Genomic DNA, 27,022 nt, shown 5'->3' with positions numbered 1-27,022 from the left:
CCACACCAGTGGGTGGGCTCAGCCAGATGTAACCTCCAAAAATCAGATTCATCCATGTTGGATTTTTAGAGACTGTTGCCTTCTGGGATGGATTTTTGCCACACTGTGAGAAGGTAGCCTCTTTCTAGCCTTGTTACCCCCACTTTTGGCCTGTTTGTGAGTGTATGTCAGGGTGTTTGTCACTGTTTTCACTGTCTCACTGGGATCCTGATAGCCAGGCCTCAGTGCTCATAGTGAAAACACTATGTTTTCAGTATGGTTGTTATGTGTCACTGGGATCCTGCTGGTCAGGACCCCAGTGCTCATAGGTTTGTGGCCTATATGTATGTGTCACTGGGACCCTGTCACACAGGGCCCCAGTGCTCATAGGTGTGCATGTATATGTTCCCTGTGTGGTGCCTAACTGTCTCACTGAGGCTCTGCTAACCAGAACCTCAGTGGTTATGCTCTCTCATTACTTTCAAATTGTCACTGACAGGCTAGTGACCATTTTTACCAATTTACATTGGCTTACTGGAACACCCTTATAATTCCCTAGTATATGGTACTGAGGTACCCAGGGTATTGGGGTTCCAGGAGATCCCTATGGGCTGCAGCATTTCTTTTGCCACCCATAGGGAGCTCTGACAATTCTTACACAGGCCTGCCACTGCAGCCTGAGTGAAATAACGTCCACGTTATTTCACAGCCATTTTTCACTGCACTTAAGTAACTTATAAGTCACCTATATGTCTAACCTTTACCTGGTAAAGGTTAGGTGCAAAGTTACTTAGTGTGAGGGCACCCTGGCACTAGCCAAGGTGCCCCCACATTGTTCAGAGCCAATTCACTGAACTTTGTGAGTGCGGGGACACCATTACACGCGTGCACTACATATAGGTCACTACCTATATGTAGCTCCACCATGGTAACTCCGAATATGGCCATGTAACATGTCTATGATCATGGAATTGCCCCCTCTATGCCATCCTGGCATTGTTGGTACAATTCCAAGATCCCAGTGGTCTGTAGCACAGACCCTGGTACTGCCAGACTGCCCTTCCTGGGGTTTCACTGCAGCTGCTGCTGCTGCCAACCCCTCAGACAGGCAGCTGCCCTCCTGGGGTCCAGCCAGGCCTGGCCCAGGATGGCAGAACAAAGAACTTCCTCTGAGAGAGGGTGTGACACCCTCTCCCTTTGGAAAATGGTGTGAAGGCAGGGGAGGAGTAGCCTCCCCCAGCCTCTGGAAATGCTTTGTTGGGCACAGATGTGCCCAATTCTGCATAAGCCAGTCTACACCGGTTCAGGGACCCCTTAGCCCCTGCTCTGGCGCGAAACTGGACAAAGGAAAGGGGAGTGACCACTCCCCTGACCTGCACCTCCCCTGGGAGGTATCCAGAGCTCCTCCAGTGTGCTCCAGACCTCTGCCATCTTGGAAACAGAGGTGCTGCTGGCACACTGGACTGCTCTGAGTGGCCAGTGCCACCAGGTGACGTCAGAGACTCCTTGTGATAGGCTCCTTCAGGTGTTAGTAGCCTTTCCTCTCTCCTAGGTAGCCAAACCCTCTTTTCTGGCTATTTAGGGTCTCTGTCTCTGGGGAAACTTTAGATAACGAATGCATGAGCTCAGCCGAGTTCCTCTGCATCTCCCTCTTCACCTTCTGATAAGGAATCGACCGCTGACCGCGCTGGAAGCCTGCAAACCTGCAACATAGTAGCAAAGACGACTACTGCAACTCTGTAACGCTGATCCTGCCGCCTTCTCGACTGTTTTCCTGCTTGTGCATGCTGTGGGGGTAGTCTGCCTCCTCTCTGCACCAGAAGCTCCGAAGAAATCTCCCGTGGGTCGACGGAATCTTCCCCCTGCAACCGCAGGCACCAAAAAGCTGTATTACCGGTCCCTTGGGTCTCCTCTCAGCACGACGAGCGAGGTCCCTCGAATCCAGCGACGCTGTCCAAGTGACCCCCACAGTCCAGTGACTCTTCAGCCCAAGTTTGGTGGAGGTAAGTCCTTGCCTCACCTCGCTGGGCTGCATTGCTGGGAACCGCGACTTTGCAGCTACTCCGGCCCCTGTGCACTTCCGGCGGAAATCCTTTGTGCACAGCCAAGCCTGGGTCCACGGCACTCTAACCTGCATTGCACGACTTTCTAAGTTGGTCTCCGGCGACGTGGGACTCCTTTGTGCAACTTCGGCAAGCACCGTTTCACGCATCCTTGTAGTGCCTGTTTCTGGCACTTCTCCGGGTGCAACCTGCTTCAGTGAGGGCTCTTTGTCTTGCACGACGTCCCCTCTCTCTTCAGGTCCAATTTGCGACCTCCTGGTCCCTCTTGGGCCCCAGCAGCGTCCAAAAACGCCAAACGCACGATTTGCGTGTAGCAAGGCTTGTTGGCGTCCTTCCGGCGGGAAAACACTTCTGCACGACTCTCCAAGGCGAGCGGCATCCGTCCACCAAAGGGGAAGTCTCTAGCCCTTTTCGTTCCTGCAGAAACCTCAGCTTCTTCTGTCCAGTCAAAGCTTCTTTGCACCCGCAGCTGGCATTTCCTGGGCATCTGCCCATCTCCGACTTGCTTGTGACTTTTGGACTTGGTCCCCTTGTTCCACAGGTACCCTAGATTGGAAATCCACAGTTGTTGCATTGCTGGTTTGTGTCTTTCCTGCATTATTCCTCTAACACGACTCTTTTGTCCTTAGGGGAACTTTAGTGCACTTTGCACTCACTTTTCAGGGTCTTGGGGAGGGTTATTTTCCTAACTCTCACTATTTTCTAATAGTCCCAGCGACCCTCTACAAGGTCACATAGGTTTGGGGTCCATTCGTGGTTCGCATTCCACTTCTGGAGTATATGGTTTGTGTTGCCCCTATCCCTATGTTTCCCCATTGCATCCTATTGTAACTATACATTGTTTGCACTGTTTTCTAAGACTATACTGCATATTTTTGCTATTGTGTATATATATCTTGTGTATATTTCCTATCCTCTCACTGAGGGTACACTCTAAGATACTTTGGCATATTGTCATAAAAATAAAGTACCTTTATTTTTAGTATAACTGTGTATTGTGTTTTCTTATGATATTGTGCATATGACACTAAGTGGTACTGTAGTAGCTTCACACGTCTCCTAGTTCAGCCTAAGCTGCTCTGCTAAGCTACCATTATCTATCAGCCTAAGCTGCTAGACACCCTATACACTAATAAGGGATAACTGGGCCTGGTGCAAGGTGCAAGTACCCCTTGGTACTCACTACAAGCCAGTCCAGCCTCCTACATTGGTTGTGCAGTGGTGGGATAAGTGCTTGAGACTACTTACCACTCTTGTCATTGTACTTTTCATAAGAGAAAAATATACAAAACAAGGTCAGTGTATATACACATAGCCAAAAAGTTTTGCATTTCCTCTTTTCACTCTTTTCTAAGTGCTGAAAAGTACTTCTAAACTTTCAAAAAGTTCTTAAAAGTTTAAAAAGTTTTTTTTCTGTCTTTTCAAAAAGTTCTGAAAACTTTTTTCTCTTTTCCTATCACTTTAACTCTCTCTAAAAAATGTCTGGCACAGGAAAAAATGTTGAACTGTCCAAACTTGCATATGATCACCTTAGCTGGAAAGGAGCAACGAGTCTCTGCATAGAGAGAGGTTTGAGTGTAGGGAAGAATCCTTCCTTAGAACTGTTAATTAATATGCTTAGAGTACAGGATAAGGCCATAAGTGCCCAATCTGTAGAAAAAGTAGCTAATGGTTCTCAATCTGATCCAGGGACTCCCCCAGGAAAAGGTTCAGGAAAGAAACTTCTCAGCCTGCCCATTACTAGACAGTCTAGCATAGTTGGTACAGAGGTTGAATCACACCATACCAATGGTGTGCTCTCACATTATGCTGGTAGCCAAGCTGTTAGGGTGCCCTCTGTAAGGGACAGGTCTCCTTCTGTTCATTCCCATCATACCTCTGTATCTAGAAATGTCCCTCCCACCCACCCTGATGACAGATTGTTAGAAAGGGAGCTCAATAGATTGAGAGTGGAACAAACCAGACTGAAGCTCAAGAAGCAACAGCTGGATTTGGATAGACAGTCTTTAGAAATAGTGAGGGAAAGACAGAAATTGGGTTTAGATACCCATGGTGGCAGCAGCAGTATTCCCCATAGTCATCCTGCAAAAGAGCATGATTCCAGGAATCTGCACAAGATAGTTCCCCCTTATAAGGAGGGGGATGACATTAACAAGTGGTTTGCTGCACTTGAGAGGGCCTGTGCTGTACAGGATGTCCCTCAAAAGCAGTGGGCTGCTATCCTATGGCTATCATTTAGTGGAAAAGGTAGGGATAGGCTCCTTACTGTGAAAGAAAATGATGCCAATAATTTTACAGTTCTTAAGAATGCACTCCTGGATGGTTATGGCTTACCCACTGAACAGTACAGGATAAAGTTCAGAGAGACCAAAAAGGAGTCTTCACAAGACTGGGTTGATTTCATTGACCATTCAGTGAAGGCCTTGAAGGGGTGGTTACAGGGCAGTAAAGTTACTGATTATGAAAGCCTGTATAACACAATCCTGAGAGAGCATATACTTAAGAATTGTGTGTCTGATTTGTTGCACCAGTACCTGGTAGACTCTGATCTGACCTCTCCCCAAGAATTGGGAAAGAAGGCAGACAAATGGGTCAGAACAAGGGTGAACAGAAAAGTTCATACAGGGGGTGACAAAGATGGCAATAAGAAGAAAGATGGTGAAAAATCTCAAGATAAGCATGGGGATAAGGGTAAAACCAAAGATCCCACTTCAAATCTTAAACACTCTTCAGAGGGTGGGGATAAAACAAATTCTTCCTCTTCTTCCCAACCTGCACACATTAAAAAGCCTTGGTGCTTTGTGTGTAAAAATAGAGGCCATAGGCCAGGGGATAAGTCCTGTCCAGGTAAACCCCCTGAGCCTACCACCACTAATACATCAAGCTCTAGTGCCCCTAGCAGTAGTGGTACTAGTGGTGGGACTGCTGGCAACAGTCAAGCAAAGGGTGTAGTTGGGTTCACTTATGGGTCCATAGTGGAAACTGATGTAATCAGTCCCAAGACAGTTTCTGTCACACCTAGTGGCATTGGCCTTGCCACACTGGCTGCTTGTCCCCTTACAATGGATAAGTACAGGCAGACAGTTTCAATAAATGGTGTTGAGGCCTTGGCCTACAGGGACACAGGTGCCAGTTTCACTTTGGTGACTGAAAACCTAGTGCCCCCTGAACAACACATCATTGGACAACAGTATAAGATTATTGATGTCCATAACTCCACTAAGTTTCTTCCCTTAGCTATAATTCAGTTTAGTTGGGGTGGAGTTACTGGCCCTAAGCAGGTGGTGGTATCACCTAGCTTACCTGTAGACTGTCTCTTAGGTAATGACCTAGAGGCCTCAGGTTGGGCTGATGTAGAGTTTTATGCCCATGCAGCCATGCTGGGCATCCCTGAGGAATTGTTCCCTCTCATTTCAAGTGAAATGAAAAAGCAAAGGAGAGAAGGCCTGAAAACTCAGGATCCCTCTCCATCAACAGGTAAAAAGGGGATCACAGTATCCCCTAACCACCCTACCATTCAGGATACTATTCCTGTGGTGGGAGAAACCTCTCCTGGGGTGGCACCTGTTCCAAGGGAATCATCAGTTGGCAAAACTGTACTCCCTGAGGTGGAAGTACCTCTCTGTGGGATAACTAACATTGGTGAGAAAAAGAGCACCATTTTAGTTAACATGGAGCATCCCTCCAACCCTCCCAGAGAAACTTTAGTGCAGAAACTCTGCACTGCCTCACAACACTTAGGACAGCATCCCTGCCCTAGTGTGGAGCTGATAGGACAGCATCCCTGCCCTGCTCCAACTCAAGAGAAACAGCATCCCTGTTCTCTCTTCCAGCCAAATGGACAAAGTTTTTGTCCAGCTATGGCTTTACTGAGACAGCATCCCTGTCTGGCATTTCCATCATTACAAATAGGTTCAGTGGATAATTCCCACTGCTCTAAACTAAAACTTACTGATAGAAACTCTGAAAATACATCTTCACATTGTTGGTTAGCTAAAAAACTTCAAACAGGGTGGTTTACATCCCCACAGGGAAGTAACCATATAGTGGATGATAAAGGGAGTAACCAGTCTATTGCAGAGCTACTCTCTACTTATCACCACTTAGACAATAAAGTCTCAACTGGCCAAGGTTAGCCTTATTGTCCTTCGTTTGGGGGGGGGGGTTGTGTGAGAAGGTAGCCTCTTTCTAGCCTTGTTACCCCCACTTTTGGCCTGTTTGTGAGTGTATGTCAGGGTGTTTGTCACTGTTTTCACTGTCTCACTGGGATCCTGATAGCCAGGCCTCAGTGCTCATAGTGAAAACACTATGTTTTCAGTATGGTTGTTATGTGTCACTGGGATCCTGCTGGTCAGGACCCCAGTGCTCATAGGTTTGTGGCCTATATGTATGTGTCACTGGGACCCTGTCACACAGGGCCCCAGTGCTCATAGGTGTGCATGTATATGTTCCCTGTGTGGTGCCTAACTGTCTCACTGAGGCTCTGCTAACCAGAACCTCAGTGGTTATGCTCTCTCATTACTTTCAAATTGTCACTGACAGGCTAGTGACCATTTTTACCAATTTACATTGGCTTACTGGAACACCCTTATAATTCCCTAGTATATGGTACTGAGGTACCCAGGGTATTGGGGTTCCAGGAGATCCCTATGGGCTGCAGCATTTCTTTTGCCACCCATAGGGAGCTCTGACAATTCTTACACAGGCCTGCCACTGCAGCCTGAGTGAAATAACGTCCACGTTATTTCACAGCCATTTTTCACTGCACTTAAGTAACTTATAAGTCACCTATATGTCTAACTTTTACCTGGTAAAGGTTAGGTGCAAAGTTACTTAGTGTGAGGGCACCCTGGCACTAGCCAAGGTGCCCCCACATTGTTCAGAGCCAATTCACTGAACTTTGTGAGTGCGGGGACACCATTACACGCGTGCACTACATATAGGTCACTACCTATATGTAGCTCCACCATGGTAACTCCGAATATGGCCATGTAACATGTCTATGATCATGGAATTGCCCCCTCTATGCCATCCTGGCATTGTTGGTACAATTCCATGATCCCAGTGGTCTATAGCACAGACCCTGGTACTGCCAGACTGCCCTTCCTGGGGTTTCACTGCAGCTGCTGCTGCTGCCAACCCCTCAGACAGGCAGCTGCCCTCCTGGGGTCCAGCCAGGCCTGGCCCAGGATGGCAGAACAAAGAACTTCCTCTGAGAGAGGGTGTGACACCCTCTCCCTTTGGAAAATGGTGTGAAGGCAGGGGAGGAGTAGCCTCCCCCAGCCTCTGGAAATGCTTTGTTGGGCACAGATGTGCCCAATTCTGCATAAGCCAGTCTACACCGGTTCAGGGACCCCTTAGCCCCTGCTCTGGCGCGAAACTGGACAAAGGAAAGGGGAGTGACCACTCCCCTGACCTGCACCTCCCCTGGGAGGTATCCAGAACTCCTCCAGTGTGCTCCAGACCTCTGCCATCTTGGAAACAGAGGTGCTGCTGGCACACTGGACTGCTCTGAGTGGCCAGTGCCACCAGGTGACGTCAGAGACTCCTTGTGATAGGCTCCTTCAGGTGTTAGTAGCCTTTCCTCTCTCCTAAGTAGCCAAACCCTCTTTTCTGGCTATTTAGGGTCTCTGTCTCTGGGGAAACTTTAGATAACGAATGCATGAGCTCAGCCGAGTTCCTCTGCATCTCCCTCTTCACCTTCTGATAAGGAATCGACCGCTGACCGCGCTGGAAGCCTGCAAACCTGCAACATAGTAGCAAAGACGACTACTGCAACTCTGTAACGCTGATCCTGCCGCCTTCTCGACTGTTTTCCTGCTTGTGCATGCTGTGGGGGTAGTCTGCCTCCTCTCTGCACCAGAAGCTCCGAAGAAATCTCCCGTGGGTCGACGGAAACTTCCCCCTGCAACCGCAGGCACCAAAAAGCTGTATTACCGGTCCCTTGGGTCTCCTCTCAGCACGACGAGCGAGGTCTCTCGAATCCAGCGATGCTGTCCAAGTGACCCCCACAGTCCAGTGACTCTTCAGCCCAAGTTTGGTGGAGGTAAGTCCTTGCCTCACCTCGCTGGGCTGCATTGCTGGGAACCGCGACTTTGCAGCTACTCCGGCCCCTGTGCACTTCCGGCGGAAATCCTTTGTGCACAGCCAAGCCTGGGTCCACGGCACTCTAACCTGCATTGCACGACTTTCTAAGTTGGTCTCCGGCGACGTGGGACTCCTTTGTGCAACTTCGGCAAGCACTGTTTCACACATCCTCATAGTGCCTGTTTCTGGCACTTCTCCGGGTGCAACCTGCTTCAGTGAGGACTCTTTGTCTTGCTCGACGTCTCCTCTCTCTTCAGGTCCAATTTGCGACCTCCTGGTCCCTCCTGGGCCCCAGCAGCGTCCAAAAACGCCAAACTCACGATTTGCGTGTAGCAAGGCTTGTTGGCGTCCTTCCGGCGGGAAAACACTTCTGCACGACTCTCCCAGGCGAGTGGGATCCGTCCACCAAAGGGGAAGTCTCTAGCCCTTTTCGTTCCTGCAGAAACCTCAGCTTCTTCTGTCCAGTCGAAGCTTCTTTGCACCCGCAGCTGGCATTTCCTGGGCATCTGCCCATCTCCGACTTGCTTGTGACTTTTGGACTTGGTCCCCTTGTTCCACAGGTACCCTAGATTGGAAATCCACAGTTGTTGCATTGCTGGTTTGTGTCTTTCCTGCATTATTCCTCTAACACAACTCTTTTGTCCTTAGGGGAACTTTAGTGCACTTTGCACTCACTTTTCAGTGTCTTGGGGAGGGTTATTTTCCTAACTCTCACTATTTTCTAATAGTCCCAGCGACCCTCTACAAGGTCACATAGGTTTGGGGTCCATTCGTGGTTCGCATTCCACTTCTGGAGTATATGGTTTGTGTTGCCCCTATCCCTATGTTTCCCCATTGCATCCTATTGTAACTATACATTGTTTGCACTGTTTTCTAAGACTATACTGCATATTTTTGCTATTGTGTATATATATCTTGTGTATATTTCCTATCCTCTCACTGAGGGTACACTCTAAGATACTTTGGCATATTGTCATAAAAATAAAGTACCTTTATTTTTAGTATAACTGTGTATTGTGTTTTCTTATGATATTGAGCATATGAAACTAAGTGGTACTGTAGTAGCTTCACACGTCTCCTAGTTCAGCCTAAGCTGCTCTGCTAAGCTACCATTATCTATCAGCCTAAGCTGCTAGACACCCTATACACTAATAAGGGATAACTGGGCCTGGTGCAAGGTGCAAGTACCCCTTGGTACTCACTACAAGCCAGTCCAGCCTCCTACACACACTTCCCAGGAAGTGGTCATCACAGGGGGACGACCCTGTCCCTGATAGGAGAACCAGGGCCCCCCTGCTTTTCACCCAGGAGCAAGGATAAAACTGGCAGACCTGCACCCACACCTCAGATCCCCTCCAGAATTCAACAAGAAAGGAACTAAAGAAGAAGAAGGACTGCCCTGCTGGACCCCTGGCCTGCACCTGGACCCTGCACTCAGAAGGACTGCACCAGCTGCACACTTGGGCTTCACCACAAGAATGACTTTGCCTGGCTTCAACTGGTTCAAGGAGGGACTCCCTGTTTGCTACAGGTGAAAAATTGCTAAACCAGAGTCCCCTGCACCAACTCCTGAAGAAAGCGACCAGCTGACCACTGTCCAGTGGCCAAAAAGGAGTTTGCGCCAGGTGCATTCTGGGAGTTGAAGTCCGCACCCCCCAAGGACCATCACAGAACTTCTGGACCCTTGGGGTGAGCTGTGGACCCCAAAAGAACCTTAAAAGAACATCTGGGTGAAGCCCCAGAAGTTTGGAAAAGATTTGAGAATTTTTGGAAAAAAGCTCCAGAGAGGGACCGACCCGCCGCGGAAATTCTAGCCGGCTTGCCTCAACCGCGACCCGGCCTGACTTCGTGGTTCGTCCCGGTAAAGAAAAACATCCAAAAAAGAGACTAAGTCCGAACGTAAAAAGTTGACCGGGACCTCCCAGCCATCGTATCCGAGAAGGGCTCCATGGACGTCGGATCAAGATCCAGGTTTACCCCGGTCGAAGGATTTTCATCTCGAAAAAACGACTAAGTCCGAAGGTAAAAGTCTCCACCGAGGAAACCCACATCGCGTATCCGGACAAGGGCTCCAGGAGGTCGGATTCAACTGGCAGGTTCGTCCCGGTGAAGAAAAACTTCAAAATAAAGACTAAGTCAGAAGGTAACTTTTTAACCGAGGCCTCCTGCGCCCTGTAGCCGAGCAGGGCTCCATCGCGGTCGGCCTGAAAGTTTGACTTTGCCCCGGTCGAGGTGCAACCAGATGACCCGATTGGCGCTTTTTGTTTCTAAGCGCTAGAAAAGTAATAATTCTTTAAAAAATCATATCTCCGGTTCCCCTGAACCGATTTTAATCGTTTTCGTGTCATTTTAAAGATAAAAATATAAACTATTTTTATAAATTGGTTTTGGATTTTTAAACTGTTTCCTGTGTTTTATTTAATTACTGTTTTGTGATATTTGAATGCTTTACACTTTGTCTCCTAAATTAAGCCTTGACGCTCGTTGCCAAGCTACCAAGGGTTGAGCTGGGATTAATTTACTGAGACCTAACTGTACTTATGTGGAGGTTAGTGGCTTGTTGCTAGGTGTAGGTACCTACCTGCCCTACCAATAACCCATTTTCCAACATAATTGGAAGCAGCGACGGGATCCTGTACTTGTGTTCAATATCACGTTACAGTTTTAGGTAAAACAAATTAAAAATCCTTTAAATTGTCCTAGTGCAAAAATTGTTTTTAATTTTTAATTTGGATTAATTTCAATTATTGAATTTTTGTAATTTTTCTAAATTCTTGTTTCCAATTTTTGCAAAAAGTTTTTGTTGACACAAAACTAGGGAACCATGGAGCTTGATCTGGCTAGCCTACCCACACTGACAGTAGTCCAGCTTAGGGGGTTGTGTATTAAAAGAGGGTTGCCTGCAACCACTGATCTCAGGAAGCAAATCCTGATCACATCCCTGACAGCATGGGCTGAGGCCCAAGAGGTAGAGTCAGAAGAAGCTCCAGAAGAGGGAGAAAGAAGGGAGGATGCAAGCTCTAATCACTCAGGGGAGGGAAGGCATCTGACCCTAAGTGAGGATGAGGAAGAACGGTCCTCAGTAAATACAGTCACTAGGGGCAGATCCAAAGCTAGTGGTGGGAAAGGGGTCCTTTCAGGAGGAGAGAACCCATCCATCAGAGAAAGGGAACTGGAGGCCCAGCTAGCATACATAGCTTTGGAAGCAGAGAAGCTGGCCCTAGAAAAGAAAAAGTGGGCATACAAAGAGAAAAGAGATGGAAGCAGCGATAAAGAAGCTGAGGTGTCCATGGGTGGGGGAGTTTGCCCCAGATTACCCAAGGGGGTAGTTCCTGCTTATGTAGAGGGGGATGACATAGATAAGTGGCTGGGGGCCTTTGAGAGGGCACTCCAAATGAGAAGGGTTAGGCCTCAATACTGGGGTTCCCTTTTGTGGGAGTTGGTCCCCAACTCAGGGAGGGATAGGCTTCTGACCTTAAGGGGGGAGGAGGCAGATTCATACCCTAGTATGAAGAGGTGCTTAGCCAAGAAGTTTGGTCTGACCCCAGAGCAATATAGAATGAAGTTCAGGGACACCCAGAAGGTCAGTACCCAGTCTTGGGTTGACTTTGTGGACATTTCACTAAAGGCACTAGAGGGCTGGATTATTGGTAACAAAGTAGATACTTATGAGGGGTTATACAATCTGATCATGAGAGAGCACATCTTGACCAATTGTATCCAAGAAAGGTTACGCCAGCATCTAGTGGACTCTAAGCAGACCAACCCTAGAGAGCTAGGGGAGGCAGCTGATGAGTGGTTGAGAACCAGGGTGGTTGTCAAGTCCCAGGGGGGAGACTCCAAGAAGGGGGGGACAGGTCCCCAAAAACCTAAGGAGGGAGGTGGTAAGCCCACCACAGAGACTCCCTCTGTACCCCAGAACCCTAAGAAGGAGGAGAGTAAATCCCACTCCCACTCTGACAAGCAGAGACAGGGAGACCCAGGGTTAAAAAAACTCTTGGACAGTAGGGCTTGCTTTGACTGTCAGCAGACAGGTCACTTCAGAGGAGATGCAGCCTGTCCAAAGAAGGTGGTTAGCACTGGGCTGTCCAGTGTAGCCATAGAGGAGGATTCCTCAGATGATGAAGTCCTCCTAGCATTGAGCTGGGAGACAGGACCAGATGGTAAGCTGGTGATCCCTGAGGGTGGGAGTAGGCACTTCCACCACATTCAAGTGAATGGGATCCCTACCACTGGCCTGAGAGACACCGGTGCCAGTCACACTATAGTGAGTGACCGGTTAGTGACCCCAGACATGTATGTCCCAGGAAAGACAAAGAAAGTCAGGATAGCCACAGGGGAGGTCACCTCCAAACCTGTAGCCATAGTGCCCCTAGAGAGGGAGGGTATCCTTGACTGGATTAAGGTGGTAGTCAGTGCTGACCTTCCCCTAGATTGTATCCTGGGCAATGACCTCCCAGAGGTGAGTCTGGTCACAGATGGGGTGGTCGCCCAGGGCGCCCCCCCAACCCAAAGTCCTGGGGAGTCAGTCCCTACAGTTAGGAGACAGGGGTCCCCAAGAAAAGGAAAGAAGAAAAGGAAGGGTAGGCCACTCTTAAAGAGAGTTCCAGGGAGCCAAAGGCCTTCTGCCCCAGTAGGGGGGGAGCCCAGAGTTGGCACTGGTGAGGCCTCACCTGACCCCAAGGAAGTCCTGAGTAGTCAGGCAGCTGTCCAGATGCAAGGTGTTGCCCCTGCACTGACAGAAGGGAGAGTGGAAGGAGGGTGTCTGCCACAGGAGGTGGTAGCCCCCCACTCTAGACAGCAAGAGGGGTGCCAGGACCCGAAAGATGCCCCTAAAGCAGCTCAGCCACCTGTCAGTGGAGAGTTTAGGGTGTGGTTCTGGGTACTGACAGTTGTCAGTAGTATCTGCTGGGTGCTAGCCTTCCAGGCAGCACTGTACTTGGCCTGGGAGGCAGACCCCAGGGCCAATAGCAAAGTAGGCCCCCTTACCCTATTGGTCATGGTGGGGTTGCTCAAGTGTTGGGTGACCTCTTTGGGTAAGCTAGGTGTTGCCCTAGCAAAGTTTGGAGTAGGGGAGGTGGGCACCTCACTACCCAAGTTGGCAGAGAGAAAGGAAGAAGACCCCCCTAGAGGGAAGTTTCAGTTTGAGTTGGGTCCTTTTACTGTTGGGATGGCTTCACTACCCAGAGGGAGTGACCCTGACCGGGGGATGTAAGGCAGAGTAGGCCCTGCAAAGGGACAGCCAGTTTTCTTCACTGTCTTCCTCGCCTAACAAGCCAGGAAGACTCTCCCAGGGTTGGGCTGAGTCTCCTGGGCGTGTGGGCTGGGGGGGGGTTGTGTGAGAAAACAGGGCTGATTGCAGAGGGCCCATAACTTTTTGCCCCCATTTTCCACTTTTTGCTGGTGTTTTCCTGACTTTAAAGGTGCCCTGGGTACTGCTAACCAGTCCCAGGGCCTGTGCTCTGTGTAAAATGGATATGCAAATTAGGCTAATTATAATTGGCTAAGTTAACCTACCTATAAGTCCCTAGTATATGGTAGGGCATGTAGGTTTAGGGACCACAGCATAGGTGGTGCACACCTAGGTGCATTGCTGAGGTGCCCAGTGTCATTTTAAAAGCAAGCCTGCCTTGCTGGCTGCTTTTAAATTAAAGTTATATGCAAATTCGACTTTGGAATTAAAGGTACTTCCAAAGTCTTAAACTACCTTATTTTTACATATAAGTCACCCCTAAGGTGTGTCCTATGTGCACCTAGGGCTGGGTGCCATGTAACTATAAGCAGGGACTTTATAAAAATAGATTTATAAGCCCTGGTGAGGTAAAAACAGCCAAATTAGTTTTTCCCTCATTGAAGTAAATGGCCTTCATAGGCTAGAATGGGCAGACTTTATTTTAAATTTTAAAGTCTCCTTAAATGTTACATACCAAGAATTTGGTATCAAATTGATTGTTGTAATAAATCCTACTACTTCCAGTTGTTGGATTTAATATAACTTGTCCAGGTAAAAAGTTTAGACTTTACCTAAAAAGTTGCCAATTTCAGCTCTGCATTGTTTTTGCTGCTGTGCTCTGATTGGCCAGCCTGCAGCAGCTTCTGCCAGGCTGCCTTGATGAGGTGTGAAGTGGTCAGACTTCACACAAAGGAATGTGCTTGGGGGAGAGAATCTCCCCTCAGCAGATGGTGAGGCAGGAAGGGGGAGGGCTGCCAAACTAGTCTTCAAAGGCAGAGAAGGACATTTGCAGCACCCAGCAACACCCCCACATCCTGCAACCCCAGACAGCTAGGTGCCCCCTTGATTAGATTAGGAGAGGGCAGGAGAGGGGTGTGTTTATGATTTTTAGCCACACCAGTGGGTGGGCTCAGCCAGATGTAACCTCCAAAAATCAGATTCATCCATGTTGGATTTTTAGAGACTGTTGCCTTCTGGGATGGATTTTTGCCACACTTCCCAGGAAGTGGTCATCACAGGGGGACGACCATGTCCCTGATTGGAGAACCAGGGCCCCCCTGCTTTTCACCCAGGAGCAAGGATAAAACTGGCAGACCTGCACCCACACCTCAGATCCCCTCCAGAATTCAACAAGAAAGGAACTAAAGAAGAAGAAGGACTGCCCTGCTGGACCCCTGGCCTGCACCTGGACCCTGCACTCAGAAGGACTGCACCAGCTGCACACTTGGGCTTCACCACAAGAATGACTTTGCCTGGCTTCAACTGGTTCAAGGAGGGACTCCCTGTTTGCTACAGGTGAAAAATTGCTAAACCAGAGTCCCCTGCACCAACTCCTGAAGAAAGCGACCAGCTGACCACTGTCCAGTGGCCAAAAAGGAGTTTGCGCCAGGTGTTTTCTGGGAGTTGAAGTCCGCACTCCCCAAGGACCATCACAGAACTTCTGGACCCTTGGGGTGAGCTGTGGACCCCAAAAGAACCTTAAAAGAACATCTGGGTGAAGCCCCAGAAGTTTGGAAAAGATTTGAGAATTTTTGGAAAAAAGCTCCAGAGAGGGACCGACCCGCCGCGGAAATTCTAGCCGGCTTGCCTCAACCGCGACCCGGCCTGACTTCGTGGTTCGTCCCGGTAAAGAAAAACATCCAAAAAAGAGACTAAGTCCGAACGTAAAAAGTTGACCGGGACCTCCCAGCCATCGTATCCGAGAAGGGCTCCATGGACGTCGGATCAAGATCCAGGTTTACCCCGGTCGAAGGATTTTCATCTCGAAAAAACGACTAAGTCCGAAGGTAAAAGTCTCCACCGAGGAAACCCACATCGCGTATCCGGACAAGGGCTCCAGGAGGTCGGATTCAACTGGCAGGTTCGTCCCGGTGAAGAAAAACTTCAAAATAAAGACTAAGTCAGAAGGTAACTTTTTAACCGAGGCCTCCCGCGACCTGTAGCCGAGCAGGGCTCCATCGCGGTCGGCCTGAAAGTTTGACTTTGCCCCGGTCGAGGTGCAACCAGATGACCCGATTGGCGCTTTTTGTTTCTAAGCGCTAGAAAAGTAATAATTCTTTAAAAAATCATATCTCCGGTTCCCCTGAACCGATTTTAATCGTTTTTGTGTCATTTTAAAGATAAAAATATAAACTATTTTTATAAATTGGTTTTGGATTTTTAAACTGTTTCCTGTGTTTTATTTAATTACTGTTTTGTGATATTTGAATGCTTTACACTTTGTCTCCTAAATTAAGCCTTGACGCTCGTTGCCAAGCTACCAAGGGTTGAGCTGGGATTAATTTACTGAGACCTAACTGTACCTATGTGGAGGTTAGTGGCTTGTTGCTAGGTGTAGGTACCTACCTGCCCTACCAATAACCCATTTTCCAACAATGTCCAATCAAATGTTCAAGAAGAAATTACCCAGTCCCAACTCCCTTCCCGCCCTCTCCACCCACAACAAGTCCCTCCCACAAAATAATGTAAAAAGGGCTCTGGAGAGGGCATTATCTATAAGGTTCTGGAGCTGGACCAGGCTCGTCTCTGTGCTTCCTAGTTGGCTTTCATTGCAGTCAAGCCGCTGCAGTATGCAAACTTGGAATTGCCTGTCCACGCATGAGTGGGTGGCAGCAGCGGCGGTCAGGGCCCCTGACAGCTGGCAGTAGCACAGGATATGTAATGGCTTGGAGGCTGGGGCTGCCTTGCTGAACTAGGGCCTGAGTCAGATGCAGTTAATTCCATCTCTTCATCCTCCAGGGCCACCAGCTACAGATATTCTGACTGGATGGTCTCCAGCTTCTTCTGTCACATCTGGGCCATTATCACCTACCTGCTGGACCAGCAGGAGGAGCTATATCAAGAAAAACAAAACAGAAAAGACGAATTGTAAGCGATGCTCCGTTCAAACACTTTTTAAATAATTAAGTTTGGGTGGCACAGTAGCAGTTCATTGCTGGTCCCCCAGGATGATTAGATTTTGATTTTGATGTGATTCAGAGAGTCAGGGGACCAATTTATTTATTTAACCACACATGCATCATGTAAAAAGCACCAACTCACTGGCAGAAAATAATTAAGGCACAAAAACAGCTGTTTATAAAAAAATGACTTAATTTTCTTTTTCTTTGAAGGTTGATTTAGTAAATAAACAGACACTTTGTGTGGAAAAATAAAAATAAATTACCTCTCATCGATAAGTAAGACAGTATGCTCTATTGAGTACAAGCTAAATTAATGGAAGCATGCTAATCAGGGCATCAGATACTTTGCTACTGTCTGAAGCTGGGGCAGCTGTAGTTGACAGAGATCTACCTTTAATTCCAACAGCCCTACTCTTCTACAAATGCCTTTCAACTGATACCTGACTCCAAAGAGGGCAGATTAATAAAAAATAAGATTCTACATAACATACATCACGTATAAAATGAGGATATTATCCTGTCTGCCAGAAGTAGACGGTGGAGAAAACAATGCACTGAACTACCGGGAAAAGAATGGGCTATACATATAATATTTGGCAAGTTTGTCACTGACTATCCCTTATGCTAAACTTGAAATCAAATCAGGCACTAAGTCTGACTTCATCACTGGCCTCGTCCACTACCACAAGTTATTTCTAACAAATTAATTCACTGGGCAGTAAGGAAAAGAAACTTGACTCTATTGCAGGGTAAGGCAGAGAGATTAGGCCAGTGGGAGGAACTTTTGCTATAGAGTAGATGGGTGTCAGTGTTCATCAATTTATCACATGCCTAAGCTTTGGCTTATTCAGTCACTGTAATTGAGGAAAGTTAAAATGGAAAAATCTGAACAGGCGTGAAATAAATCACTTATGGAAACCATGAAATATATTTTGGAATCACTTCACATGGCCATAAAAATGTGGTACATGCCTAGAATGGATTTTTCAATTTTTTAGTAGGTTAGAATGGAAGAACTTAGGAAAGAATAAAGGAGTGAAGTGCTAAGATATGACTGAGTGGCCACAGGGAAATATATACCTTGTGTGTTTGGTTTGCAATGCATTGAAAGCTTTGTAAATGCAACTTAACTAGCAGAAGCACAGTGAGGGGGATCATGAATGCTGATGGGTGGGATACATATCTGCCTTGATTAACAATTGCAGTGAGTCAAGGGATTAGAACAAAAATGAAAATACCCCCAACTTTGAACCACAGCTTTCATAACAATAAAACAAAGTAAGCAAAGTAAGTGAGCAGCATGTTCTTCTCCTGAAGAGATCCCTTGTTTATTCATTCAAGCAATTACTCAATCATCTTTTCATTCTTACTACTATACTCACCATTAGCCCCCATTATTTAAGCTTTACTTTCTCTCATCCAGTCTTTCACCAACATTTCAAATCCTTTATCCATCCATTTAGTATCCACCCTTTCTTTCAAAATTCATTCACCCATCCATCCATTTACCCAACACTTACCCACGCATCCTTTCACACACCCACACATCCTTTCCTTTCACTCATTTCACCCATCCTTTCTTTTAGCCTTCGGTTCTTTCCCATTTACATCAAGCCATCATTTTTTGCGTACATTATGTGTGTTTTTGCTGAGTTGTAGATAGAAGAGGCCATAGCTCAACCACCACTGTAGCTAGAAAAGTGGGGGATTCACAGTCATGAACCACAACAGTGCTCTTGTATCTAATGAGTATAATAGTAATTGTCAATAAGCAAGCAATGTGATTTACCAACACTCACCCCTGTTGCTGCTTCTTCCCCTGCAATGAATCTCCTTCTTAGATGCACTTGAGCCTGCAGCATTTTGGACAGCTAGAAAAACATGTTATACCGTTTTTTATATGCCCGATTGCTTTCCCCTTAATTTGTCTAATTAGAAAATGCAACTGCAAAACAGGTGGAATAACTGTGGTCAATAAAAGACATGGTTGACAAATGCAATGAGATGGGACCTCATACTTTCCAGCCATGCTGCACTATCATGAAAACTGCTGGTAAACTGTATATATGAATTACACAGCAGACCATTGTGGAGTGGGGTTGGTCCATGGCCATGGACACTCTCTTGCTAACTGTTAGAGCATGAGCAAAAAAAGAAAGCCTTCTCAACAAACATACATGGTGAATATTATTTATAACACTAGCTAACTAGGCCTGAAATCAGAGTACTAAACATCTGCTCTTAGTCTTACTGAATCACTAGATCTATAGGGGAGAGGGAATGATTAACAACAAAGCAGAAGATAAGTGAACTAGAGACTAGTACAGAATGGAAAAAGTCAGCTACCCAAAATAAAATGAAATAGGAAAAACATAACGCAGGGATAGGAATGCAACTAAAATTGGATAAATGAGATAAACATACTATAATGCCCCTGTAACCTTTGTTTTTTCCATTGAATATATACAGTATATATATATATATATATATATATATATATATGATGTTGGAGAGTGTCTTGTGGAGAGTGGGTTCCCTAGGCCTGACCTCCCCCTGTCACACAGCAGTCCTCCCAGATTCCCTGTTGTCCTGTGCCTCTGTCCCCTGAACCATGTGCCCACTGCCACTGACCCCAGGTCCCTGATCGTCCTGGGTTAGTGGGGTTGCCTGGGGTCCCTGTAGTGGTGGACACACTGCTGATTGACGTGTCCTGGGTGCTGCGGTGGTATTTTCTGAGGGGGGAGGTTCTGTGGTGGTTTGGGACTGTGGCAGGGGAACCGACTGTCCAGAGGTCCCAGATGGGCCAGACTGGTCATCCTGATCCAGGCGTGCAGAGCTGCTGTCATCACTGTGGGCCTCTTCTGTGGGGGTACTGGATATGACTGGCACCTCCTGTCTGGTGACGTTGGGAAGGGGTCCTGTTGGGATGCAAATGCATTGTTATTGTATCTGCGTGTGACATCTTGTGCAATGGGTGTGTTTCCCTGTATAAATGTGCTTGCACTGTCACCTTGACCTTGTGTGATTGCTGATTAGGTGGGCTGGGTGAATCTATCTAGTGTGCATGCTGTGGTGATGGGTGTCCATGAAGGTCTGTGATTGGTGTCCATGCGTTGTTGTTGCATGCAGGCCTTGGTATTGGGATGGGTGGGTTGTGCTAGTGGTGTATATGTGAGATGTTGGATTGATGGGGGTGAGGGTAGGAGTTTGCGATGGCATGCAGGCAGGGTGGGGGGATAAAGTAGTAAAGATTTGACTTACCAGAGTCCAGTCCTCCTGCTACTCCTGCGATGCCCTCAGGATGCATGATCGCCAAGGCTTGGTCCTCATGTTGTTAGTTGTGGGGGAAGAGGTAGGGGTCCACTGCCAGTCCTCTGTACAGCAATCTGGTGTCTTGATACCACGGAACATACCTTCCCCCGGAGGTTGTTCCACCTCTTCCTGATGTCATTCCTGGTTCTTGGATTCTGTCCCACGGCGTTGACCCTGTCAACGGTTCTCTGTCATAGCTCCATCTTCCTTGCAATAGATGTCTGCTGCACCTGTAATCCGAATAGCTGTGGCTCTACCTGGATGATTTCCTCCACCATGACCCTTAGTTCCTCCTCAGAAAACCTGGGGTGTCTTTGAGGTGCCATGAGGTGGTGTTTGGGGTGCTGTGTTGTAATGTATTATGTGATGTACGTGGATGGTGTACGAGTGATGGTGTTCTGTGCCTCTGGGTGAAGGTGTGGTCTTTGCTTTTCTCTCTCTGCTTGCTCTAATTTGTTTGTTGGAAGGGTTGTGGGTAGTGTGGGTGGGTGTTTTATAGTGGTGAGGGCGTGGTGTGTGTATGTGTGTCAGGTGTGTGTATTTTGAATTATCCAATGTGGTTGTGTTTTGTAAGTGTGTGTGCATTTTGAGCGCGGCAGTGTGTACCTCCAATGGTTTACCATGATTGTAAGACCGCCGGGGTGAATCGTGGGTCGTGATACTGTAGGCGTATTCCTGTTGGCGTGACGGTGTGGGGTTTGCTATTGCCAGTTTATCACTGACCTTTGGTGTGGAGGACTTGTGTGGGTGTCTGTATAGTGGCAGATTTCTCTGTGTGGGTTATAATACCTGCTGCGGAATACTGCCGCAGGCACAGTATGTTCAAGGCCGTCGGCACGACGGTAAGCAACTTTACCTCCAGAGTTGTAATGAGGTCCTTAGCCTCTCGCTTACTTTCTCACGTCTCTCTCGTACTGCCTATCCAAACCTTTCCTCCTCTATACATTTTTTTGCCACTGCATACAGCTTCCCCTTCCTGTCTCTGCTGCTCTCGCTTGCTTTTTCTGTTTACTCTCCATTTTTCCCTCATTTTTCTCTACTGTTTTAGAACCTATTCTTCCTGTCTTCTCTTCTATTTTCTCAACACATCTCAATATGTGTCTTCTCTCTCAAGACCTCTTCTTTGTAGACCATGTATGAAAACTGAAACCTTCTCTTTGCTGTGTATGACCTTGAGATGCAGCTGACACCTTTCTTTGGCCACTGTGCTTTATGCAGTTCCCCAGACCCAAAAGTCTGCCTCCTGGGGGCCTTCTGGAAAATGGAGAAGTCCCCTCCAGCCATGACACAAAGAAGTTAGTGCAACATGACAATCAGATCCCTGCAGCTTGTTTCCTTTCTTGTTGGACAGGACATTGGGTTGCTTGGATTTGGTGGTTCTTACCTGCTTTAGGTTGGACAACAATCTGTTTATGTCCACCGCACTACCGTCATAGTGCTGTGGAATTCACTAGGGGTTTATGTCAATACAACGCTTGACTTTACCATGCATGACTTTACCAAGCATGGCTTTACCACACAGATGCCTTTACCAGGCATGCCTTAATCGTGCACGTCTTTAATATGCATGATAATTATTATAAGGTAAATGCAACCCCTTTATATTTATGCTTGTACATGTGTAAATTACCTAGTGGCAGTTGCTACCAGGTAGTCATAGTTAGGACCATGTTTCCGTAGAAAAAGCACTTTTTGACTTGCCTGTATCTTTTGTGCTGTTTGACAAATCTTCACAAAATGTTCCCAAAAAAGTGTTCCTGAGAATCTTGTGGTACATGGAAAGTTTCAGAGTGATCCATGAAGGGGGGGGGGTAGAGATAAAGTAAGGGGGGGTCAAAAAAGTTGTGTTTTCCATGTTAATTCCCATTATGATTTTGAATATGACTACAATCAAACTGCTAAATGGAATTACACTAAATTTGGCAGAATGGTAGCTCTTGGTCCAGAAAGAAGCTTTTTTCTTGTTTGGCATGAATCTGTTCAGTAGTTTTTCAGACATAAAAAAAAAAAGAAATATCTAGAGGTGCGAAGAATTCACAAATAATAACATACCACCATTCCCAGGAGACCATGGGCACGGTACTGGCCAAGTTTCAGGAGCCCCAGCGGCTGCAGGAGGGACACTACATGGGGATCAGTGATGACCTCACCAAAATATACACCATCCTGGTCACCATAGCAGGGGTGCTGGCTGATATGGGCACGGCCATGAGGGAGGCAGTGGCTCAACAAAGGGCCCCTGACACTTGCCAAACCGAGGAACATCCTTCCACCTTCGCTGGCGCTAGTGGACAGGAGGCCCCACCACAGGACCAACAGGCCACCAGCACCCCACCCCCTGCAGAAGGAGAACCACCCCGCAAACAGTCCCTGCGATCCAAGCAGAAGACAGAGAACATTCCCAAGACCCCCACCAGGAAATAGGACCCTCCTGATAGTCACCCTTCTGTCCCACTCTGTTACCCTGTCCACCTTGAACTGCCATTGCTCCCCTTCCTATGCCCCCTTGAACAATGCATCTGTGATACCAAGAGACTGGATTCTATCATGGACCTTCCTCCACCATCACTCCAGCCCATTGCACATACCCCTATACCCATTAGCACCTAAATAAACACCCTTTAATCAAAAAACAATCTGGAGTCAGTCTGATCTTTCACAAATGTATTATCACAACATTAACAACAAATTGCAATGTATATGTTCATTTACTCATACCAATGTATGACAGTTGTTCAGCAGCAGAAGGCAGAATTGGGTACCCAGATCTGCAAAAAGGAAATCCAAAGGGAACAGTCAGTGTCTATAGACAGAGTTTAAGAGGCTGCCATGTACAATTTCTTAAAGTATACTGAAATGTGAAGAAGATTTACAGTGTCCTACCTGTGTGTCAATGGAATTACTACATGATGATGTTCGTTCTGCTGTCAATATCTTCTTCCTCTGCTTCCTCTTCCTCACTGTCCATAGGCTCCACCGCTGCCACAAGATCATCACCAGGCTCATCCTCCAGCAGAAAAGGCACCTGGCATCTCAATGCCAGGTTGTGCAAGATACAACATGCCACGATGATCTGGCACACCTTCTTCAGTGAGTAGTACAGGGAGCCACCTGTTAGATGGAGGCACCGGAATCTGGCCTTCAGGAGGCTGAATGTCCTCTCAATAATACGCCTAGTTCGCCCATGTGCCTCATTGTAGCAGTCCTCTGCCCTTGTCCTGGCATTCCTCACTGGGGTCAGTAGCCATGAGAGGTTGGGGCAACCAGAGTCACTTGCATATTTCAAGGGATACCTGTTAGACACACACTAACCCTTAGGGACTACCCCATACCCAGACAACTACTCGTACTGTGTGGGGACCTTGGGCTCACCTATTAGCCACACCCGGTGCTTCTGGAGTTGGCCCATCACACAAGGGATACTGCTATTCCTCAAGATATAGGCGTCATGCACAGAGCCAGGATACATGGCATTCACATGGGAGATGTACTGGTCCGCCAAACACACCGTTTGCACATTCATCGAATGGTAGCTTTTTCTATTTCTGTACACCTGTTCATTTCTGCGGGGGGGAGCAAATGCCACATGTGTACCATCAATGGCACCAATGATGTTGGGGACATGTCCCAGGGCATAGAAGTCAGCTTTCACTGTTGCCAAATCATCCACCTGGGGGAATACAATGTAGCTGTGCATGTGTTTCAGCAGGGCAGACAACACCCTGCTTAACACGTTAGAAAACATTGGCTGCAACATCCCAGATGCCATGGCCACTTTAGTTTGGAAGGAGCCACTTGCCAGGAAATGAAGCACTGACAGGACCTACACTAGAGGGGGATACCAGTGGGTTGGCGGATAGCTGACATCAGGTTTGGCTCCAATTGGGCACGCAGTTCTTGGAGTGTGGCACGATCAAGTCTGTATGTGATTATGATGTGCCTGTCTTCCATTGCCACCAGGTCCACCAGGGGTCTGTACACCAGAGGATGCCGCCATCTCATCACCTGCCCCAGCAGTTGTAGCCTATGGAGAAGAAGGGTGAGCAGAGGGTCATTTACCACACAGGTAGAACAACTGTGTCTGAAGTAATGTTAGAGAATCCGTGTGTGAAATCGGGAGTCCGTATAAGTGCCAATATGTGCTGTGACGCAGTTAGGTGCTATGCCCGGTGCACCCCTGAAATGGCGGCTGCCTGACTTGTGATTAGGGACAAGGGGAAATTAGGTAACTGCGCTGGTGTTGTGCAGCTTTGCGGTAGGCGGTCGAAGACCGCCGCATAACACCGCATTGGTTATCATTGGGCCCTGTGGGTTCCAGGAGCCAATAGTGATGCAACTGCGGTGACAGTACACACCGCCGCGGATGTGACCACCATTTTCTATCTGTTCACTCACTTGATACATGACCATCAACAGGAGAGGACCTACCCTGCAAGTGCTGCTGTGACCTGAGTCTGGATGCGACAATGGCTACAGTGTCTGGGGAAAGGGCCCCTGCATTCACTGCGGACGAGTTGGACAAACTAGTGGATGGGGTCCTCCCCCGTTACAGGCTTCTCTACGGTCCTCCAAACAAACAGGTGAGTACACTGTGAGCATGATGCGTGGGCAATGCCTGTTGGGAGTGGTGTGGATGAAAGGCACATGTTGGGGGGTGGGCTGAGTGCATGTGAGGATGGTCAGTGTATGCGCTTCAGGGCATGAGTGGGAACTGGTGGGCAATTAGTATGACGGTCCGGACGGGTGAGTAATTTCCTTTCCTCCTGTACCTTCCTTCTAGGTCAGCGCTCATCAGTAGAAGGGTATTTGGCGTGCCATTGCCAAGGAAGTGCAGACCCTGGGAGTCTATCACAGATGGAGCACCCACTGATGCAAGAGGTGGGAGGACCTGCACCACAGGAGCAAGAAGATGGCGGAGGCCCAGCTGGGACTGGCCTCCCAACGTGGAAGGGGTGCCCCTCGCACCATGACCCCCCTGATGTTCTGTATCCTCGCAGTGGCCTATCTGGAGTTGGATGGGCGCTTGAGGGTATCACAGCAGCCACAAGTGGGTGTGTACAGTGTCATAAAGCTGACTCTGCATGGTTTAGAAACTAGCTGGGTGGGGGGGTGGGGGCTGTGGGTGCCCCTAGGCCAGGGCGGTCATGCCAGGGTATGTCCCTTGTTTGCAGGCTCAAAGGCACCCCTACCCCAATGGTACAATTGAGCAGCTACTAGTGTGCAAGGTCCTGTGGGTGTCAGGTGTGCATGTGCTGGCGTTAGGCATTGTACCCCATGGGCTGGTGACTACCATAGTGAGTGGTTGGGCAAGGCCTAGTGCATAGGGCAGCTCAGTGTGTGTTGTGTCCGCCAACGGTAGTGGTGTTGCTGGCATTGACCATGTGTGTCATCTGTCTACCCGCCCTTCTTGTTTTGTCACCCTGTCCTTGTCTGCATTAGTATCATCTGGCGGAGGAGCAGAGGCACCGGTGACAGAGGGAGCTGCGTCCCACATGGCCCATGAGGGTGAATCCATGGCGGGTGAAGGCACCAGTGGGACGAAGGGCGAGGGGAGCTCCACAACGGGGACAGGAGGGGATGCCAGCGACAGTGACTCCTCCTCTGATGGAAGCTCCCTGGCGATGCCCACCCCAACTACAGGTATAGCCGCCACCCCCCCTACAAGCACCGCCCTCCCAGCAGCCACTCAGCATGTGTCCCGTGCCCGCTCACGGAGGGTGTGCATCTCCTTTGCGCCAGGTACCTCAGGCCCTGCCCCAGTCAGCCCTGCTGCCCTCAGTGAGGAGGCTATTGACCTCCTGAGATCCCTCACTGTTGGGCAGTCAACCATTCTGAATGCTATCCAGGGCATCGAGAGGCATTTGCAGTACACAAATGCATACCTGGAGGGCATTTATTCTGGCGTGGCGGCCCAACAGAAAGCATTTCAGGCTCTGGCCTCAGCACTGATGGCAGCCATTGTCCCTGTGTCCAGCCTCCCCCCTCCAACTTCTACCACCCTCACCCAATCCCCTCTGCCTCATCCTATCCCAAGCACACCTTCAGACCAACATGCACACACATCAACAGACAAAAGTGGCTCAGGAAAACATAAGCACCACACATCACACAGGCACTCACACAAGCACCATACCCATGCACACATACCAACATTCATTTCCTCCACTGTGTCCCCCTCCTGCACATCCTCCACCTCCCTCCCAGTCTCGTCTCCACTCACACCTGCATGCACTACATCATCAGCCACTGCCTCCATCACCAGCACGCCCATCACAACACACCGCTCACGTGCAATCACAACCCCCACTACCATTCAAACATCCCCTGTGTCCTCTCCCAGTGTGTCTGTGAGCCCTCCTCCCAAAGTACACAAACGCAGGCACACACCCACTCAGCAGCCATCCACCTCACAACAGCCTCCAGCCCATGCACCTTCACCCAACCTCAGCAGACATACACCTCCTACAACCACTACCTCTTCCTCCACTCCCACACCACCTCCATCTTCCCATCCCAGTGTGTCAAAAAAACGTGACCTAGCTAACTTTAACCTCTTCCCTACACCTCCCCCCCTTCTGTCCCCTAGGGCCAGGATGTCTAGATCCCAGCCCAGCACCTCAGCCACCACATCTGCGTCTGCTGTGATCCGTACAAGTCCGGGTGGATTGAAGGGGGCACCTGTCAGGGCTGCCAGTGTGCCACCTACAGATTTGAAAGGACCACCTGCTTCCGACACCTGCCAAGGTCAAAAAGGGGCTGGCTTCCAGCAGGGTAAAGTCGCACCACCCACCCAGCAAAGCCCAAACACAGAGAGGACAGTGCCAAGGTCCCAGTAGCGACTGCCAAGGTGGGGAAGGGACACAAGACAAAGGGCAAGTCACCTCAGGGCACGATGCCTCCTGGTGAGGGGTTGGTGACCACCATTTCCTCAGGAATGCCAGCGACCTGTACCACAGTCACCACCGCCGCAACGACCGCCACCTGCACCGCCGCTGCCACAACATCAGTCTGCAGCATCCTCCCCAAAGATCAGCCATCCGAGGCTGCCGGAGACGGTATGGTGTCTCCCTTCACCACAACAGACACCTGCACCACGGCCAGCACCGGCAGTATCTCCGCCACAGTCACCGCCACCTGCACCGCCACTTGCCCAGCCAGTACCACTATATTGGACGTCAGCAGCATCACCAGTGGGCAGCCGTCCGAGGCTGCAGGTGGCGTCCTGG

The sequence above is a fragment of the Pleurodeles waltl genome, chromosome 9 (assembly GCF_031143425.1).
Source record: "Pleurodeles waltl isolate 20211129_DDA chromosome 9, aPleWal1.hap1.20221129, whole genome shotgun sequence".
NCBI classification, from domain to species: Eukaryota; Metazoa; Chordata; class Amphibia; order Caudata; family Salamandridae; genus Pleurodeles; species Pleurodeles waltl.
Note: the sequence above shows the minus strand (reverse complement) of the source record.